The following is a 22,690-nucleotide window of genomic DNA, read 5'->3' on the forward strand; positions in this document are numbered from 1 at the left end:
TGCAATTTGATTTTTTTACTGGCTTTCGAAGATGGGCCAGTTAGATACTACATTATTGGATGCCTCTAATCTTGTTCTTGTAAATCATTATGATTGACTTCTAAGACCACATTCCTTTTGTTTAAGGGTGGTATTACCCTTTGATATGTTGTTTGGCTTATGTTCATTTGAGAGTTATCTCTTCTCCTGAAATTCAAAACTTTCTGAGCCACATCATTAGCTTTATTATTAAAGAATCTTGGGACATAAGTCACATTTGCTATATGAAATTGAGAAAGCAAATGAAATGCAACAACATAGTATGACACCATGCTTGCACTTTGACACTTAAAAATTCTTTTCACCTGGTTAACCACCAATTGAGAATCTCCAAATATATCAACTGTATGAGCTTACAATCCAATAAGTATTTTCAGTCCCATTATTAAAGCTTCATATTCAGCTTGATTATTGGAACAAGTAATTTCATCCACTCTAAAACCATGTGTGGTTTCTACCCTTTACAGTGACTTAATCACCACACTAATTCCAGTTAGACCGTTGGATTTTAGTCCATCGAACCATATTTGCCATGGCTCAACACTAACCATACTAAGCTCCGTTATCTCTTGACTTTCTGTCTGACATGAATGATCTGCCAAGAAATTAGCTAAAACTTGTCCTTTTACTGCCTTTTGGGGGACATATTCTAGATGAAATTCTGATAAAGCTAGTTTCCATTTGCCAATTCTTCCTCTCAACATAGGTCTAGACAACATATATTTAACCAAATCTGTGGTTGCAATTACCAAGACAGTTGTAGGCAAAAGATAGTATCTTAGTTTCATTACAGCAAAATACAATGCAAGGCACAGCTTTTCTACAGCTGAATATTTACATTCATAAGAATTTAGAAACCTACTAAGGTAATAAACCGCTTGCTCTTTGCCTTCTTCATTGTCCTCCCAGTGAATCTTCTGCTGCAGCAATATACAACTTCAAGGGCTTATCACCCTTTCGTGACATCAGCACTGGAGGCTTGGCCAAGTAACCTTTTATTCTTTCGAAAGCAGTTTGATGCTCTGCTGTCCACACAAACTCATCTTCATCTTTCAATCTTAATTAGGAAGAAAATACTTTAGTTTTCCTTGCAGTATTAGAAATAAATCTTCGAAGAAAATTAACCTGTCCAAAGAACTTTTGTACTTCTTTCTTACTTGATAGAGGTCTGGCTTCAATGATAGCTTTGGCTTTGTTCTGATCAATCTGTATTCCCTTCTTGTGTACTACATAGCCCAAGAAGTTTCCAGCTGATACGCCAAAAGCACATTTGAGAGGATTAAGTTTCAACTTGAACTTTCTCATTCTTTCAAAAGTTGCTTCCAAGTGAAACAAATGTTCCTCTATGGATTGGGACTTCACTACAATGTCATCAATGTAACACTAAATATCCTCCAATAAGATCATGAAAGATAATGTTCATAGCCCTTTGATATGTAGCCCCAGCATTCTTCAAGCCAAATGGCATTTTGACCCATTCAAAGGTGTCAATGTTCCCAGGACATTTGAATGCTGTCTTGTGGATATCCTCTTCTGTAATGTAGATTTGGTTATAGCCAGAGTGCCTATCCATCATTGATAAAATCTAGTGCCCTACTGAACTATCCACCAATAAATCTACTGTGGGCATGGGGTACTCATCTTTTGGAGTCGCTAAATTCAAGTTTCTGAAATCGATGCATACCCTCATTTTATCATTCTTCTTAACTACAGGCATAATATTGGATAGCCATTCAACATACCTGGCTGTCCTAATAAAGCCTACCTTAAGGAGCCTAATAATTTCCTTCTTGACCTTCTGAATCACTTCGGGACTCATCCTTCTTGGTTTTTGCTTGTATGGCTTGAAATTAGGCCTTATAGGGAGCCAATGTTCTACTAATGACCTATCCAATCTTGGTAGTTCATTATAAGACCATGGAAAACAATCTTTATATCTCTTTAAAACCACCAACAACTGGTCCTTGTTAAGATTATTTAACCAAGCACTTATACAGGTGGGCTGCTGTGTAGAACATTCCCCTAAGTTAATTTCTTCCAACGGGTCTTGTATTTGAGAACTCACTAATGCTTCTTTTTTAATTTATTCTGTCTTCGAAGCAATTTCTTTGCTTTGTTCTGTTCCTAGTTCCTTTGATTCCACATCTTTGCATTCCTCCTCATAGACAAAACCTGTCCATAAGGTTTCTTCTTCCTGTATCTCCTGGTTGCTCCTGCTTACAGCCAACTACCACGGCTTCTTTCTTTTGCTCTTGCACCTTCTGGACTATTGATTTTATGTCCAATACTGAGAACTTAATTAAAGCCAAAGATCTGGCCTCCTGGGTTCCATCTTTTTGCCTACAACCAGCCATCATTGTCATCCTTGGCGACAAACTCTTCATCAGCACTTTCTTGAACCAAGTGCTTCAGGTGTGTTAATTCCTCATCAGTCGTCACTTCGGCTGATCCAACAGGTTTTCTTAGTATACTGAGTGGTGTCACTCATTCAGTATGCAATTTGGCCTCTGCAAAGTCTGCACAAGCTATGAAGGGCTGAGGGTTTGCTTTGATCTCCTCTGTCTCTCTATTGCACAAGGCCATCATTATCTTCTGATGTAGAGAGGAAGGCACACATTTGTTAGTGTGAATCCAATCCCTACCAAGTAGAGCATTATACTTAGCATTGCTGTCGATAATGAAGAATGCTGTCATGCAATCCCTGGTTCCCACACTCAGGTTGATGGGCAAAATACCCTGAGCCATCTATTTGTCCCCAGCGAAACCAGCAATGGTTGTGCCAGTTGGGATTAATCTGGGGTTTCTTTTTTCTAGTTTCTTCAAAGAAGATTTCGAAAGCAAGTTTACTATTGGCCCATTATCCACCAATACCTGGTTCATCTGTTTCCCATCGAAGAAGGCCTTGATATACAAGGGTTTGACATGCTGTGTCATGGACATCGTAAGATACTCAAAAGGGTATGAGAGGTTAATACTCACCTCTTCCTCACTCTCGTCTCCAGTTTCCATTGGTGTGGCCACTTCGGATTCGTCTTGCACCGTGCTAACCTGTGAATCTTCATTAGAAACTGGAATTGGGTCAATCTCCTGACCTTCTTGGTTTTCATCTTCAGCCTGGAACTCCTGTGGTAATATATGTACCATATTCACTGACACTGGAGGAAACGAGCCAAATTGGACCACTGGCTGTACCTGCTTCTCTTTTCCAGGCCAACTTGTTCTATTATTTCATAAACATCTTCTATGCTGTATTCTGGCACTTCAGTACTAATGATTTTCTTCAAATGGTCTGTTTCTGCTGGTTTTCGACCAAAAATGTCTGTTCAGCCATAAAAGCTTCAAACATTTCCTCATAAACCATCTCATTCCTTTGGCCTAGGCTAACTTCTCACTCTGTCTCACTATCGCTTTCCATCAAAGCCCTTTCCAATCCTGCTAAACTGAATCTCTCTTCGACTTTCAGTTCGGAGTGAACTTTGGCCAACTGCTCTTTGCCGCAACTCCTTTTGCCTTGAGGAGTCGATTTTGGACTAAGATATAACTTTGGACTTTTTATTCCCTCTGTCTGGCCCTTTGGCTGGACTAATGAAGAGCTTTTTCCACTTTCTTTCAGATCCTTCTAGTACTGAATGTACCTTCGCTGGATCTTCCTCTTTTGGGATCTAGAAACCACTGGGACCATATTTGGTTCCTTTATTTTTGGATGCTTTAGTAACACCCAATTATTTGGAGCCACCAAGGAAGGTTTAACCATCCTACCCTGGTCTCCAACAACATCTCTTTAGGTAGGTATCTTCTTAGGTTTGTTCTACATGACAAACCAATCTAGAACTCCAGGTACCCATGAACCCACTAGCTCAGTTATCGAACTGTCTCTTTTTTCTTTCGAAGCCAGTTTTGAAGCTGCCCGTGAAGGCCACTGCTTGGCCCTGACTCCTTGTTTTGGGCCTAATTCAGGCCTTCTATGAAGGTGGCCACTTTCCATCTTATGTGAGGCTAGTCTACGGGTCCAATCTCTGGCTTTGATCCCATAACTTGAGCCCACTTCAAGTCTCATCTCAAGATGATTACCCTCCATTCTGTAATAGTTGGGTGGTCTGGACTCATGTAGAGGTCTCTTGCCCTTGGAGTGCATTCTAGTGGCTGTTGGTCCAGCCATGAATGGCTGCTGCCTAGGACCAGTTGGATATGACCTGTTATTATAGGCACTAGTTGGTTTAGGACGCCTCTGCACGTCCTTGTAATACTGCTTCCCATCAATCGGAAGCCCTTTCAACCACTTGTAGCTCAACCTGCATCTGTGACACATTCTTTGCATGCCAGCTGCCTCTAAAGAGTCATCATCCAGTGCCTCCTGATCAGAGTCTTCCCTTTGGTCTGCAAAGCCCTGTCCATCAGCTGGTGAACTTCTAGCATCCTTCTTGACAGTAGTCTGGCTGGCAATGTGCATTTGTACATTAACCTCTTCCAATTCCCTCAAGGATAAGTTTTGGAAGTCTGGCAGAATAACATTGGCTGCAACTTGTCCAATTTCTGGGAATGGATTAGTGTCAATCCCCATAGCCTTTTCTACTTTAGCTGGGAATTTTAAACTCCCCTTTCGTATCTGTTCTTGGATCTTGTCCTGAAAAATAATATAGTTTTTAGTTGAGTGAGACCAAGAATTATGTCATTTACAATACACTTTTCCTTTAAGTTCTTATGAAGAAGGAATTTTTACTCATTTTGGTAACTTTTGAAAGTTTGCCGCAAACAAATGATCAAAAATGTTATCTACCATTGTTAAATCGAAAGAATATTTTCTATGAAGGTCTTTCTTTTTAAATTGCTGGTCTATTGTAGTGTCTTTATGAATTAATGCCTCACAGATCACAGGTTTTTTTCCTACAATTTCTGCTGCATCAATCTCATAATTAGGATCTCTATAATACGTCTTGTATGATGCATTACTTCAATCTTGTTCTTCCTCTAGTAATGATTCATACCTCGACACCTTATAGGTTAATTCCACTAAGTCTCTAAACTCAGTTGAGTCAAACTTCTTTCGAAGCCTAAACTCTAAACCATTTTGAGCCAATCTCACGAATTCAAGCTCTGGTAAAATGATCCTATATTTGTTTCGTGTTCTTTTGACTCTGGAAATAAATTGAGCAGCCTTCTCATCAGACCTTTGACTCAACCTTGCCAAGTCTGCCATAAAAACTTCTGGCTCTGTTTGGAAGAATTGGGCATGGAATGCCTCCTCCATTTGTTACCAAGTTTGGATAGAGCCAGGTGTAAGGTTAATATACCATACAAAAGTTGCCTAGTTAGAGAATTTGGGAACAGTTTTAACTTCATGAAATCATTATTGGTAAATTCACCACATTGGGTAGCGAACCTAGTAATATGTTCTACCGTTGACTGGTTTCCATTCCCATATATAAGAGCAAAGTCTGGTATTCTAAACCCTCTCGAGTATTCATGTATCCTATCCACCCATTCTGGATATGGTTTCCTGTACACAGGAGTTTGAATCCCCCAAGCCATAGGTCTACACATTTCTCTAACAATATCAGTAATTTGGTCCCTAGGAACCATATTTTGTGCTTGTTGAACCACCACTGGAGGAACAAACACAGGATTTGGTGGACAACCTTGTGCCTGAGGTCCTCTTGATCCATCGGGAGGTATATTTGGGACTGGTTGTCCTTGTAGTGCTAGCTGCTGTTGAAGGTATGGGTGACCCCTCTGAGCCTGTTCTACGAAAGGACCTGCGAAAGGTGTTGGAACAGGTGTTGCGTCTCTTCCAGTCGCAGGAAACCCTTCCAACCCCCCTGGTACAAATTTGAGCAAAGGATTAGTGAACCCCATTGTGCCAGGTATGGCTTCCAACATGGTATTTTGAAACATCCTTGCGCCATTTTCTTATGTTGGCTAGATCCACTAATTTGCATGATTTCATTGTTAAGTAATGAGGCATTTTGATTTGTCACAGGCCTCGAAAGAGGCTCATACCAAGACTGAAGTGATGGTCTTTCATAGTTTTGATTACTAGTTTGACCATTAACATGTCCATTACTTTGCATAGGCTGTTTATCTCTAGCCAATCTTTGTTGAGGGAAATTTGAAATTTCCTCTATGTGCCTTGCATTAGTTAGTTGCTGGGTATTCATTCGATCCATAAAGGATATTGCCGATCTTTCCATTGTGTTCATTAACTGCTGTCCTATGGCATCTATTAGGCCTCCCCATAGATTCATTGGTTGAGTAGATGGAACAGTGGATGGTCTAACTCCATGGCCTCGTCCAATATTTTGAACATGTGGTACTTGCTCGAAAGTGCTGGTCTATTTGATCATAGGCTCTGATAAGACAGGTACTTCCACAGGATGTGTTATCACATTATCCTCTAGATTAGGTATTTCTACCTCTCCTTCCACACCTTCTTCCAAGCGTTCATTTTCTCCTTGTCTCCTACGTCTAGCCATTTCAATTAGTCCCACTGGGCGTGCTTGTAGACATCCCATTTTTGACCGACCTTAAGACTCAGATGTCATCATTTGTGCACTCAATGATTGTGTTTGTTTGTACTCATTTTGAGCGCCTGAAGGTCTCGGCTGAGCGCTTTGTCTTTGAGCCTCTAAACTCTTCTTGTTTTGTTCTTGTTTCTGAGCCAAACCTTGGTGCCTCTTGCCTGGAGGGGAGAAGGGCCTTGCCGGCTCCTTTTGGCATTTGTCGGCCACTTTTGTCCCTTGTCGGCCACTTGAAGTGGTCGGTCGACTAGGGGAGGTGGCCGGCCGGCCACCTAAAGTGGCCGACGGCCAATTTTCTTCTTTTTAAGATATTTTATGTGCTAGTTGTGCCAGCTGTTGATCACTGAAAGCCTTCTCCATACACGTGTATGGAGGGATGAAGGCAAGCTTTTTGCTTGTTTTTCTATAGAAGGGGAGGTCTCTCCCCCATTTTGAAGGTTCAGAAATTTTGTGAGCAAAATTTCACTCTCTCTCTCTAGAATTCTCTCTCTCTCTCTCTCTCTCTCTCTCTCTCTCTCTTTATATATATATATATTGTGCTTGAAAGTGAGTTTTCTCTACATATTTGCACTAAGACGCTTAGCCAAACACCTTCACCTTGGAGCTGAGGTCCCTTAAAGCTTGGTTTGAGGACTTAAGCTTGGTTTTGGCTCAGAATCTTTGTTGTTTGTTGCTATGCTTCGAAGGTAAAGCCTTACCCCCTTTTTAGCTTTGTTTTATGTACTTGTTTGGCCACCATTGCATGCTGTTTTTGGCCTAGTTTTCAACTACAAAAACCTCCATTTTTTAAGGTTTAAAAATGGTGGTTTAAGGCATTTTTGGAGTTAGGGGTGGTTCACCCTCTTTTATAGCTTATTTTTCTAAGTATTGTGCCATCTTTTTAAAGCTTTTCAAACCTCCTTTTCTTGGCCTTTTAACCACTAAAACTCAGAGGTTTTTCAGTGGTAAAAAGTTAGTTTTGAGATCCAAAATAAGAGGGGGTGGCCTCCCCTCCTTGTATCTTGTTTTCATATGTAGATGGCTTAAGATGTGAGCGTGTTTTTCTACCTCTTTATGACTTGATCGCAGCATGTTTTAGCAACTGATTTAGCATGCTTAGCTCTGTTTTGAGTGGTCTTGGTCATATGGGCTTAGTCTTGCATGGTTGTAGTGTAAATGGCTTAACTAGCTTTGTGTTTCAAGGCCTCTAACATGCTTTGCTTGAGATGATTATATGCTATAGCATCATTTAACATATAATTTTAGTGCATATAACTTTGTCACACTCTCACATATTCCATTATTTCATTGCTTTGGAGAGTTGTGCTTTGTGCCTTGCTTGCGAGCTAATAAATGAACATGTTTTTCTTGCCTTCTATGCTTTAATTTCAGCATGTTTTGGCCACTATTTTAGCATGCTTTAACTCTGTTTTGAGTGGTTTTGGTCATTTGAGCTTGATATTGCATGCCTCTAGTGTAGCGCTCTTCACTAGCTTTGGTGTTTTTGGTTTTTAACATGTTGTACATGAGTTGTTTGCATGTTGTAGTATTATTTCTCATGCCATTTCAGCACTGAAATTCTGCAACCTCCCTCATTTCTTCACTTTTCTATTTGTTTTGAGGGTTGGTTAACCTTATGATTGTGTTTAAGCTTGAGATAGAGCTTGTGGTCAATGGCTTTAACTCTCTTTTGAGAGCTTCTACTAGCCAAAGGAATGATCTCTCTCATGTCTTAAATCATCCTTTGGTTGACCCCCCTCCCATTAGAGGACAATCACCTTGGACAAATTGACTAAAGAATGGTTTAGTAATGCTAAAATATGTAAACAAAATGAGCAAAATAAAACATGAGCAAGATAAGCATTTGCATTGCATTGCATGCGTTTGGATTGGATATTAATCCAAACACAAGAAATGTGAGACGTTTCATACTCAAAGTGATGAAACATGCCACGTTTCTTGGTTGCCGTCACCCTTGATCATGCATGATAGGGTGGTGGCCATTTGAGTTTATTTGTGCATTCATTAAGCTTGTGCAAGCTTGGTTCTTTGGCCATCATGCATTGAAAATGCTTGATTGGTAGCTTGAGAGCCAAGTGCCATACTCGTTTGAGCTTGAGACATGATAAGGAGGGTGGCAGTACACACATTCTTTGAAGAATACATTGTTGTGCCTCTGTTGTTCTCTATTGCAGCAAAACCAAAAGCCTTGACAAAGGGGTGGCCGACCGGCCACTTGCAGTAGCCAACCGGCCACTTATACTAGCTGACTGGCCAGTTAAGGTGGCTGGCAGCAACTTTTTGTGGCCGACCGGCCACCAGTCCATTTTTGTACAAAAGTGTATCTGAGTTAAGGCAGAAGCAGTCTGGAAGTTGGTTCAATTTTCAGAGATTAAGGCAAGTGCAAACAAAGGCAACCGACGACAAAGCGACGAATTTTCGGGAGAAGCCAACCGAGCATGCATGTCTCCCTCGCCCGCGAGGCTATTTTATTGCTTCATTAGCTAGTTGTAATTAATTAATACATGTATTGTAATTAATTAGTTTAATTTGTTTTGTAATATTTTAGCTAGCTTGGAATAGTTAGTCAATTTATTTCAATATGTTGTAATTAATTAGCTTAGAATAGTTAATTAGTTGGTTTGTAATAATTAGCTTAGCTTAGTGTAGCTTAGCTTATTCATTCGGACCCTCCTTTGAGAGGGCACAATGTTGTAATAAGCGTGCGTGCGTGCGTGTGTGTATGTCTTCCAACCCCACGTCTTTCCCCCTTTTATTTAACGGCTTTTGACGGTTAGTTTAGGGCACGTTTTGATTAACATACCTTATACTTTGCATGTTTACATCCATTCATTTGTTTTGCATGCATCGGGCTCGGCGCATCATACAAATTGCATTGTATTTCAACACTTATTTGAATACGTGTTTCAAAGCATGTTATCGTTGCAGTCATATGCCATCTTAGATAGCCGAGCCTATTAATTGCATATTGCATGTGTTGCATTAGCATTGCTAGCATAGTTGGGATCATGCATTATTTCTAACTAGCTTTTGTTTTGGCTTGGAGTACACTGTAAGTTTTACGCTTTAGCATACTTGCATAAGTGTGAGTGTTGCAATGTTTCGCATGCTTGCCATGAGGTTATTTGCTTAAATGCTAAACTGCATGAATGCCTGTGGATGAAGGCTTTGTTGCTTGAATTGGAACAATTCGATAAATGTGAGTTTTAAGCCCACTTTGCGAAGTGGCAAATCATGTTTTCTAAGCCCACTTGAGGTGGCAATCCGCGCTTTAGCCCACTTGCAAGTGGCAATTTCAAACCATTTTCGAAAACAAACATGAATTGTTCTGTTCCAATTCTCACGACTTAGTCTGTACTTGCTTGTGTGCGTCACATAGTAAAGTTAGCTAATAACCGGAAAAAGAACACATGAGGTTTATAAAACAACATATCATGTTAGTAGAGGCCGATCTTTGATCGAGCGAGCGGGGGTGCTCATTTCAGGACCTTCCCCTCTCGTACCCAAGTTCCCGAGCCGATGCAACTTTGGTGATGACGGACACGTGACCTTTGGCATGAATCAGGGTTTCCTAAATTTTTCAAAAATAAAATATTTAGGTGGCGACTTTGTAATCTGGCAAAGCAGTCTAGTTTTGGCATTATTTGATCTAAAATTTGATTTTCTAAAATGATTTGTCGGATTGGAGTCTTTGGTGTTTATCAGTCTCACATTGCACTTTGTGAGATTAGATTCAGAACCGTGACAGGAGTTCGAACTGTAGGACCAATTCGCGCCTCTTTGAAAGGGGGGCGCGCGAAGAAAGTCAAGTCTACAGTGCCAAAAATATATGTTGGATTTTTTGGCTTTCGAAGGTTAGTATTGTAATTTTATGCGTGCCAGCAAGGATCAATCAGTCCTTATAGAAGATTAATTGCCAACCAATTATCAAACGATTGTGTTTCAGTTCTTTCAGCCTTAACGAAGGGGACTTTTACTAGTGACTTTGTTTAGGAGAATTTAGCAAACAATAACTAAATGAAGAACAATTGTAGCATTTCATTAAGTAAAAATGAAAGACTTACAATGATCTAATTCAACATCGTAGAAGTTTACAGCAACAATCTACTTGAAACTACTCCTATGAATGAAGTGCAGTGCATGAATTTGAAGTACGGAGATGTAAAGAACAAGAAATATAAAAACTGGAAGGAAAATAAAGTAAATAAACTGGTTTTTAGATCTAAGTCTGGGGGCTCTTTCTAGGGCCTTCTCTGCCATTTATACGTTTAATGATAACCGTCGAAATGAGCTTTTAACCGTCAAATCATCCCTCAATGATCGCTGATCATGTTTCCTCACAGTTAGCTCCACTACGCCATGTCTGCAGTTAGGCTTCCCTCCTGATTTTGAATTTAAATATACGAGTAACTGTTAAAACCACGTCATCTTGCATCTCTTTACTGATTTAGTGCTGTGCAGATCCACAATAACCAATACTAACTGTCACGTGTGTGATTTCGATTGAAGATTTGAATTGTCTTCCCGTATTGCCCTTATCTTGCCACATGTTAAACTGTGATTGGCCTATACAAAATATGTAGCCAACAAGGTCGATTCAATACGGGTGTGGATTCGCTAGGTAATTAAGAGTACACTTGTGTAATTCCTTTTGTCTTTTTAGTGGATTGTTTTGTGGCTTTTGCCTGTGATTTTTTTTATCACAATTGGAGGCGCTCCAATTGTGATTTTTCTACGTTAAAATCGTTGTGTCGATTTGTCTTGATTGTTTGATTGAGATTGTTATTTACTGTTTAAAATTGATACATAATTACAAATCAATATCTATGGGATTTCTAGATTTTTCACTTTTTATACACTCCATCGATTCAATAATCGATGCATATCTGCTCAAATATCTTGTTTGTCAACATTTTGGGTACCGCTGCACCATTTTTCTAGAGATGATACAAAATCCCAAAAATGATCATGGGAAGAAATAAGAAAAATTATTATATTTTTGGCCAATTAGATTATTATTTTTTTTCATATGTTTGTATGATATTCGTTATGGGCACTGAAAAATTTCTTCTCTATGAAAACTTCATATATCAATATTTTATTTTGATAATGTCAAAGGGGGAGAAATACACGAATTTGAATTGCTATACATGTGCTTTAATTATCAAATATTTAAATATTTTCTTGATTTCAATTTTGTATCAAATCCATATTTGTATTGCTATCATAAAAAATGGAGAGATTGTTAATCATATTGTTTAATTTTGATAATGTCTAAATATTATTTGATAAATTGTGATTTTTTTAATATATATGATTTACAATCATTTGACACAAAATACATTTTATATATTGCACTAATTATAAAAATATTTCACTAATACAATACATCTTTTGAATATATTATATAAATATATAATATAAAGGTAACAAAATTACACCTTCTATATAAATTAATATTATAAAAATAAAAAAGTGGACTTTGCAGGCACATCATTTCAACCTTACTTCTTTTTAAATTATAATTAGTCAAAACCCACATGGTAGTAGGTTTGTTTGATTTAAATCTCCAGCCACAAATTTTGACAAAAGGAAAAGGTGCCACATGATGCAAATGTTGAAAACAAATGAATGCCTCGTGATTTGTCAAAGGAGCATCTGCGTCTCCAACGCGTATATTTTTGAGTATATATAGAAGTGTTCTGTGTGGAGAAATATAGAAAACTTGAACAGAAAAAATCTGTATACTCCAAAATTTTGAGTGTATTTTGTACTCTGCTCTTTCACTTTCGGATCTAAGTGTTGTCTTTGTTCTTACACGTTCATATCTACTTTTTGTGAGAAAACTATTGTAAAAAGGGGTTAAAGTACCTCTTATTTTTATTCATTATTTTATGAGAAAATTTTGTAAGGGTGAGGCATTTATTTTTTAGTGAGGCTCAATAGGTAAAAGTAAGACCTATGTAAAATCCACAAGCTTAGTGAAGCCTTGGTGGTGTATTGATTCATTTTGATAGTGAAGAAATTCTCAAGGAGGTTCGTTGGGGAGTGGACGTAGGTCCGGCGTGCCGAACCATTATAAATCTCAATGTTTGATTTTCTCTCCCTATCTCTCTTACTTTTTATATTGATAATTATTGTTTTGTTTTTTATTTGTTAAAATTTGAATATTGTGTTTATTATTTTTTAATATTGAAAAAATTATTTTTAATAACCCAATTCACCCCCTCTTGGGCTGCCTACTTGGGATAACAGAATTGTCAACACAATTGCTTGATAATTGGCTTGAATTTAATCTGTAAGGATTTTTCAATCCTTACTGGTACACTCGTATTTATGGTATTTTCCTTTGTAGGAAAAATAAGCCAACAATTTTTGGCACGCCCAGTGAGACATCAAGTGTAAGAAATGAAAAATTAATTGGATTCGTCCATTTCAAATAGCCTAAATGAAATATTTTGGCGTAAACAAAAAATTTTGGATCTTCAAGAAGAGATCCATTTTTTTTGATGAAACAAACTTCCATCCATTACAATAGTATTTGGTGGAAGAAAAAATACATGATTTAATTGGAGAAATTCATGAACTTGATATGGAAGTTTGCCAATGGAATGATGAGTTGTTAAGTCTCACTGCCAAGTCTTTAACCGAGGCTTTAATGGCTAAAATTGGTGATTTTTTTCAAAATTCTTTCAGTGTTGAAGATGGCAAAAGGAAATAGTTGATTTCATCAGTGGCTCGGGAGGTTAAAAAACCCATTTTTAAAGAGCCAATTTATGAAAATAATATGGCTAAAAAGCATGTTGTTGAGCCAAACATGGTTAAAAACGATGTTCCGTATAAGGCTCGGGAGGTTGAAAAACTCATTCTTAAAAAGTCAAACCATGGAAATAACATGTCTATGAAGGATTTTCATCAGCCATTGATGGGTAGAATGGAACAACCAATTAGGCCAAGAAATGATGAAACTCATATAGAGGATTTTCATGAGCCGTTAATGGCTAAAATTAAAAAAACAACCCGATTTGTTCATGAATGATGAAAGTTATTTGGCCAAAGAACATGTTCTTAGACCAAATGTGATTAAAGATGATGATAAACCCACTGTTGATGGATTTAAAATATTTGACATTGTTCAGAATGTCAAAGCATTTGAATTTCCAAAGCTATGTTATGCCATGACTTTCGGTGTTCAAAATCTATTCTGGATTTGTGGGCCGCATCAAATTTAATTTTGATGAAATGGCTAATAAAACAATCATCTTTAAGCATTGTTCTATACATCATGATTTATCAACAATCATCCTACTTACAAGATTTTATCATGTTCGCTTCGAAGGTATGTCAAAGCATTTCGAAGGGCCATAGATTTGGCTCAAAGGTGGGTCAAAGCTCCCTCAAAAGCACTTCGAAAGTCCATATATTTGGTTCGAAGGTAATTCGAAACTCGAAAACACTTCAAAGTTTTATATATTTAGTTCGAAGGTGGCTCAAAGCTCCCTCAAAAGCACTTCGAAGTTCCATATATTTTGTTAAAAGGTAATTCAAAACTTTGCAAAACTCTGTAAAGTAGTGTAATTTGAAGAGTATGTATGTTTCTTGTCACTTCGAAGCAATTCAAAGTAGTGCAATCAGAAATGAAAATATATTGTTAAGGTCTAAAGAATCATGCTTCGAAGGTCTTGAAATTTCCATAGTCTCATGATGCATCGAAGGCTTCAAAGTAAAGCATAAAAGGGCCAGTTGTTACTAATCAAAGAAAATAACATTGGCATGCATTATGACTAAATCAAATTGGTGATATTTTGCTAAGAATTCACCATTTCAAACACATGCAAAATAATCCAATTTCAAAACACACATTAAAATTCGAAACATGTGAAATTATTTTAATTATGTTTTGAAGCTTTATAAGCTCTCCAAACAGGTAGCTATTATGCATTCAAAACTTTTAAAGCTTCTGAAATATGTCGTGAGCACCTTCGGAGCAAGGTTTTGGTTCTTTTTTTTTTTTAACAAAAACTGAATCATGTTGTATGATAAAAGAACCTTCGAATGTGTGTCTGCCCTCGAATACATTAATTAATTGTCAAATATGGTCCAAATTGATGTGCAACTCTTCATGAATTCGAGGTTTCTCATTTCCAAAGAGTTGCGGGGTGTAATGTTGGCGCCATAAATAAATAATTTATTATTATTATTATTATTATTATTGACAAATTGTAAGACACGTGGCACTCTTTACTCATTTGGAGGTTATGAGAAGTTATGAATCATTAAACACATGTGAAAAGATGATGAAGAATGTGGAGGATCATGGAGTATGAATTGAAGGTTAAAGAAATTTATGGAGACATAAACATAGAGTGGAAGATCATGGAGTGTGAAGACATAAACATAAAGAAATTTATGGAGACATAAACATACACCTCGAAGCATAGGAGTAGAGGTAAATTAATAGTTAGTTTGATTGTTTATTCAATCACCCCGATTATTCACTCAATCATTTTCTCCATGTCACTTCTTTTAATTTTTCTTTTCTCTACACTTAACAATTCCGAAGTCCTTTTTATTGAGTCAAAAGGACCGTCAACACAATCGCTTGATAATTGGCTTGAATTTAATCTGTAAGGATTTTTTAATTCTTGCTGACACGCTCACATTTATGGTACTTTCCTTCGTAAGAAAAAAAGCCAACACCTTGGTTGGAAACGGTGAGGTCAACTTGAAAAGAGTTTATGCTAACACCATTGTCTTTCCCTTATTGGCAATTACCGAGGGTGGAGTCCATTTTCCTCTCTACCCTACTCTTAGGTCTATTCTTCGTTATTGGGGAAGTGAATTTGGAAATACTCCTTGAATCTAGACGGGCTTGAAAGATCCCTGCAATGTCACCTAAAACAGATAAACAACTTCGATTGGTGGTGCCGGAATTAGTATTCCGACGGTACAGCCAGTTCTATGTCTGGGTAATTGATATTTTATATTTCTTAGAGCATAAGTTATTTTCATATACCTCTCTCTTCTGTCTTTTTCCCCCTTTTATAGAGCCCTTTTCTGGGCCCACTTCCTTACGATGCTTCTTTGGGATGGGACTGCATAATCCTATTTAATGGACCCTTTCGAATGCTCCAGATTACTCGGCCTTGGCGCGCGGCATGAATGTCCCTAATTCAGCATTTAATGTGATTCTCAATGTTTATTCGGCAATGGGCTTTGGGCTCATCCGGCCCAGCCGGAAGATCCAATTTAAAATATAGATTTATTCAACTCTCACACCTATCATATACATGCATTTAAGAATCTCTTGCAAGACCCATTATAAAATAGTATATTCAGCAACCTTAACATGTGTTAGTAGTGGTTGTTAAGTAAGGTTAGATGGTACTTCAAAAAAACCAAATAATTCTCATAAGCAAAACGTGAAGGAGTAACCGCTAGTCCTACCTAAAAATAAGAGGATATTCAAAACAAATGCTGAATAATTACTAGGAACATATAAAATAGTTTTTAAATGTGAGACAAAAACGTAAGACACATCATTTCTCTTATATCACATTAGGTGAAATTAAATTTATTCATCAAATAAATACACCAATCAAAAACAAAGTTGGTGGACCATAATGATAGAAATTAATAATGTAAAATGGTGGTGGCCTTAAATAACAAAAATAGTGAGTATACATGGGTGATTCTATTTGTATTTAAATAATAATTCAGTCCGTTTAATTAAAATTTTAAAATTTTCATTCTTATTTTACACTAACATAAATTTATTAATAAGGACAATATAAATTAAACCCTAAAATAATATATATATATATATATATATATTCATGCTACACCTAAATCACTTATATATATTTTTCATATTTAACTCTCTTTATCTTCTTTCCTAAGTTTTAATATTATTTTTTTTTCATCTTCTTTCTCATTTTAAAGTTCCAATTCAGCCTATCAAAACTCACCATTATCCTCAATATCGTATTCTTTTTTTTCTTTTTTCCTTTTTTATGGGGAAAATCCCAATTGAAATAGCAAAAAGCAATAAATATCAAATTATGTACAGTTAATAGTGATGGATTTAGTTAAGGATTTTTGAATTTATTTATTTTACTTTTTGGGATTGGTAAAGGAGACTAAGAAGCATTAGTGACAACAGTTGCCCAAATCACATCTGAGACCTCTTCAATCCAAGAATGAAATCCTTCCACACGAATAGCCAGTCCAACCAATAAATGAGCTGCTTTTTTCCTTGCTCTTCGGGTGTGAGTGCACTGAGCATGGTCAAAACTCCTCAACCGAATGTGAATATCCGCCGCCACCCCGTCAATATCATAATAATCATCCTCAGTGTTGGTAACAACTTTCACCACGGCAAGAGAGTCCCCCTCCAGATGGATGGATGCTTCGCAACCCCAACTCAGCTGCAAAGGTTTTCTTAAGTGTTGTAATTTAGGCCTTTGATTTTTTTTATTATTTGAGTGTATCTTTATGGGCAATTTGTAAGAAAATATAAAGTATATTGAGAGTAAATTACAATTCTAAATTATTCAGTAGAGTGTATTGAGAAATTAGATATACTTATGCTGTGTTTGATTGGGAGATTTGGAAAAGAATTTGGAAAAGGAAAGTGAAAATGTGTGTGAAATTAGGTAAAATGTAAGTATATTTTATTTATATTTCACCTTTCTTTTTCATTTCTCTTTCCAAATCGTTTCTTAAATCTCTTAACTAAACATAGCATTAATGATTTTGTGAGTGCAAGTAAAATCTCCCAATAGTATATATTAGCAAGATGGATCACTATTACCACTAAATATTGGATGTAATGGTAATTTCACATGGTAATATTATTAGTATGGTAAGGGACTACAATAAAATTAGATTAGTGGGAGATAAAATTTGTCAACTTAATTTCTTTGAACCTTTTTTATTATAGTCAATAATATTATATATGATAGCATCACCTCAATATTTTTTTTTTCCTTCTAGCGATGTCATTGGTTATTAACATCTCGATTCGCGAGGAGAATGGGTCTCTACTTCAATGCACACGCTTGTAGGGAAAAAACTTGAATACAATGGTGATTTCATTGATATTACTATTCAATTATTTTTTGCCTTTTACTTTTTATGTATATGTGATACTTGGTAGTGATGGTTGTGGTGCTCGTGTGCATGCATGTAGGAAAAAAAACTTGAACACAACATTCATTTCATTGATATTACTATTCAATCATTTTTTTATCTTTTACTCTTCATGTATATGTGACACTTGGCAATTGGTGGTAGTGATGGTTGTGGTGCTCATGTGCATGCATGTAGGGAAAAAAACTTGAATACAACGGTGATTTCATTCATATTACTATTCAATCTTTTTTTTTTTTACCTTTTACTCTTCATGTATATGCGACACTGTGTAGTTTGTAATAGTGATGGTTGTGGTGCAGGAGTGGTAACAGTAATATATTCTAGTTCAAAAAAATATTTTTTAATTTTAAAAAATAAAAAATATATTTTTCATTTAAATAAATTTATTTTTTACTGATCATAAAAAAAAACTTTTCATTGATTTTTGTTTTTCATCATACAAAATATCAAAAAAAAAAAAATACAAAAAATAAATATTTTCTTTTGAATCACATTGTAAGAGGGGCTAATTTGAGCCCACTAAATTATTTAGGCCCAATAGCCCAAGATTAGTGGGCCCGAATTTATCGCAAGTCCAAAAATCGGTGGACCCAGATTTATCGCCATCAAACGGATTGAATCGCTCTAAGCCTCGAAAGGGTTCGGATCCACGGACCTAGAGACTTACTCGGGCCCGGGCTCGAAAGGGTATTAAGCAAGCCTAGAGATCCGAGGCACTCGGACTCGAAAGGGTTCGGATCCACGAACCTAGAGGTCCTAAACACTTGGCTTCGAACGGATTCAGACGCAATCTAGAAGTCGCTCCGTTAATGAGTCCCAGAACACTTGCGGGCTCGGAGCTTTCCGGGATCTACGCACCAGAACCATGGGCGTAATGGAGTTCGAACAAAGGACCCGATCCCGAGGACGGTGAGTGGAGATAAATTCACTCTTCGGTTAAACTAGCCTATACCCGGGTCGAGGTGGCACGACCCCGGGGGGTCCATGAGACTCGGCAATATTTTGCGGTAGGACGTCCTCTGGGACTACCCCTGACCCTTTGGGATGATTGGGGATCATTGGTTAGGTGTGGCTAAGAAGAAGGGTTCGCCGAGGGACTGATCTCCTCTTCGGGGTTTTCTCATCCTCGGAGAAGTCACCTCCTCGGAGAGGTCACCTCCTCGGACAAGGTGGTTAGAGAGAATATCCCCCATGTGCCTTGCACATGGGCTCCATCCTACATCATGAGGTGCCTATAAATAGCACCCACCCATAGCTTTACAAGGGATGGATTTTGGAGATTTTTTTTAACTCTTGGGAAAGAACTAATTTCCCTTCTCCATTATCGACCTTGAGAGTGAAAGTGGGAGATCAATGGGAGAGCCTTGCCATTATTCTATTCTCTAGCCATTTTGCCTTCTTCTTCACCCAATCTTTTTTTTTTTTTTTTTTTTTTTTTTTTTTTTTTTTTTTTGAAATAGGTTGGCCTCTTATATATATGCATATATATATATATATATATTCAGAATATATGAGGCTTATTCCATATATCACACCTTTTATTTTATTCTATTTAAAGAGATGATTCAGAACCCTAAATCTCACAAACTTTTGCACAGCCGCCGCACCATTTTCTCAGCCTATTCACTCTCTCTAGATCGAGAGGCTAGCCTTCTTCTTCAACAAACCAGCGCTGCTTCTTGCTTTGAAGACCACTGCTGTTTGCATACCGACTGCTATCACAGCACCGAGCAACACCACCGACTTGTCCCAACGTTGCGACTACTGCTGGCATGCGATCCAAACTGCTACTCACTACTGGTGTTTCACTTCAGTCCACCGACGCAACTGCCGGAGCCCAGTTCTGCTAAGCACTGCTAACGTCGACTCCTCGGAGACGCCATTGCTACTGTAAGCCGTGACTGTCCAGCACCAGTCACTATTGTCTTCTTCCTACTGCAATTTTGCCGCCGGCTTCGGCTGTCCAGCTACACCCACTCACGTCGCTGCTGGTGACCTCGACTGCCAAGCACCGACCACACACGCCGCCCTCTCAACGCGGCATGCGTGGTCTCGCCAAACACCATTCAACTCAACGTCTTCTTGGTCCGGCGATATCTTCCAGAGCTCGGATCTCATAGCTCACGGTTTTGTGTTATACCTGCTGGTTCTCTTCTTTCTTTATTTATTTATTATTATTATTATTATTATTATTATATATATATATATATATAACTCCTCTTACAAATACAATATTAAAAAAAAAATTCTAGTAACCATGGCATGGTTAATCATGATCATCAGGTTCTGGGAGAGGCAACACTTCCATCTCATGGACAAGGCAGCATGTCACCAATCTTGAGGGTAAACACTTGCACAAGAATGCCAAATAGGTTCCAGGTCGGCAAATGTAGTTCCAAAGAGAGAGGCTTTCGTCTGAAAGCATTATGTATCAGTTGTCCTCTTTAAAAAATTTCTAGACTCTTGAAAATAAAGGGGCTCATTTCCCCATGAAGTCCATCCAGATATCATTTCTCTGGAGAATAGTTCAATGCAATGAGGGGACCTGAATCCTCCCATAGGGGGCTTCCTTCTTTTAGCTTCATGTCTTAACCATTGTTACATCAGATCTGTGAGCAAGCATTTGAAGTCCTCTTTTTGAACTTTTTATTTGTATAAACTCTGATTTATAAATTTTTGGATAATGTAACCCATAAATTTCTGCTGTTGCACATCTTGATGAAGAGATCTTGATTTTTTTTTTTTTTTTTTTTGTGTGAATATTGGAATAATCAATGTTGAATCCTTGCTAATTTTATTGAAGAAATCTGGCTTTGTTATCTTGAATCCATGCTATTGAATCTTGAACCTGTGCCGATAATTTTGACAATAATTTTGACATACATACAGGTTTCATGTTGAATAATTAATTATTGTCTTGTCGATCTTGTAGATGCTCGGAAGATAAATAGTGGATGCCCGATGCTTTGCCTTCGTCTTCGGCTGTTCAACGCGAACCACACGTCGCCCACTCAACGCGATGTGTGGTTTTACCTAACACCATCCAGCTCGTTAGTCTCACAGCCCGGCGCTATTTTTCGGAGTTTGAATCTCGGTTTTTGCATACTCACTGGTTCCAGTTCCGATCACTGTTGACTTCGACGGTTCCAACGCACACCACACACGTTCGCCCTCTCAACGCAACGTGTGTGGTCCTGCCAAGCCTAGCCTAGTTTTGTTGATTACAGTCTGTAAAGCCTCTCTGATTTCAGCTTAAATTTCCAGTATCGGCTTCAGACTTCACCTCTCTAACTGCCCAAATTTGTAAGTATGAAATTCGGCCCCCTCTTCCGAATGTAAATATATTTAAATATATATAAATATATTTTTGTGGCAATGTAGAGGGCTCAAGCAATCTGATGAAAATAAAAATAAAATAAATAAATAAAAAACTGAATCTGAATATGGACTCAATTTTTGTGGCAATCCCAATGATATATATATATATATATATATTTTTTTTAGCTCAAACACCGTGATTTTGGCCATATGGAAACATGCACTAGCACTTGAAACCTCATTGAGGTGCTTGGCTTGAACATAATTTGTTGAACTTTATCACCGAGGAAAGGCCGAATATAACTTGTTGACTAGTATTTGAGCTCCATTTTTGACATGGAGAGAGAAAACCCTGGACTTATGAATATGGACTTTGGAAAGGACATTCTTGTAATTTGCATAATGATCCATTGAATCTTGCTACTGATAAGCAATGTAATATACTTCGGATCTCGGGCCTGAAATTTACTATTGAACTTCACTCTGTCCAAATTTTGAGCCCCGTATAAATTGGACCTTTAATATAGAACATAGTGACTTTAAGAAATTGACCCGATTGAACTTCATCATGAAGCGACCTATGACATTGCACCTCTTATTGATGATAGAAGACGAAAATCTATATGTTGATGATGCACCCATTGGTATTAAAATTTGTTGAGCTTGAGGAACACCCGAGAAAAAGAATTGTTGATGACTTCTGGGGTTGAACCTGGACTCTTGGTGTAAAAAAAATTCCTCGTAGAATTTGTTGAATTCATGGACTCTCAGAGAAACGAATAGTTGATGCCGAAATTTCATTCGAATGTGTTGCTTTAATTCCAATATTCTGAATTTTAATACGGTCAACTCCTTACTATTTATACCTGTTATTTCAGCCATATGTCTTCTCGAAAGAAACCCGCTGTCCCGGGGTCATCGGAACCGGCTCTCATGAAAGAGAGGGATGTACCTCCGGCATCTGAGTGGAGGAAATCTCCTTATTTTGGTCGGAAGGACCCCTTCTGGCGGGCGGCTACCTCCACCACTTCTCTTCTATCTCCGAAGGCGGCTCCATTATGTCTCACTGAGGACACTGACTCTGGACATGAGGCCCTCATTTCTCCTTCCTCGGTGCTACGCTTTCGAATTGAGCAGGGGGACTTTCCATACTGTTATCCTCAGTTCAAGGCCTTCTCAAACCCTCCTTTCGGTTGGCAAGAGTGGGTCGATGATGTCCTCTCGGACAGGAGCCTCTGTCAACGACTTCAGGAGGCCCGGCTATTGATCCCGGTGAAAATATCTAGATCTCTATCCATCCGTCGCAACAATGCTAGCCTGGAAGCCATGGCTCTTCGATGGAGCACCGAGACACACACCTTTATACTTGGCCAGCACGAGATGGGGCCCACCCTTGAGGATGTGTTCATGTTGCTGCGTTTGGAAGTGACCGGCCCTGATGCCTTCGACCCTGAGCAGACACCCCCCGAAGATGATTCTTTGATCCAATCTCTGAAGCTAAATCTTCAAACTTGTGGTCGGTGGAGTTCTGTTTTTGATGGTTCAGCGAGGAGGACTAGTCGAGTAAGGACGGACCGTGCCTCCTATACTGCATGGATCCGTCACTTCTTCAAGGATCTTCAGCCCTTGGCCAGAGATGCTGATCCTGACTCTCGGGAGTATGA

General features: G+C 38.1%; 1 long non-coding RNA gene across 2 annotated transcripts; it reads left to right on the forward strand.

Moving 5' to 3' along the window:
* Positions 1-19,265: 19,265 nt before the first annotated feature.
* Positions 19,266-21,173, forward strand: LOC145822924 (uncharacterized). Of its 2 annotated transcripts, XR_014364786.1 has the most exons (3): positions 19,293-19,854; positions 19,992-20,051; positions 20,641-21,173. It is a non-coding gene; the product is annotated as an uncharacterized LOC145822924 (long non-coding RNA). The 2 variants fall into 2 exon arrangements; XR_014364785.1 differs by lacking the exon at positions 20,641-21,173 and having other exon boundaries at positions 19,266-19,854; positions 19,992-20,514.
* Positions 21,174-22,690: the final 1,517 nt, after the last annotated feature.

The sequence above is a fragment of the Camellia sinensis genome, chromosome 3, assembly GCF_055761805.1.
Source record: "Camellia sinensis isolate YWXY chromosome 3, ASM5576180v1, whole genome shotgun sequence".
Lineage (NCBI taxonomy): Eukaryota > Viridiplantae > Streptophyta > Magnoliopsida > Ericales > Theaceae > Camellia > Camellia sinensis.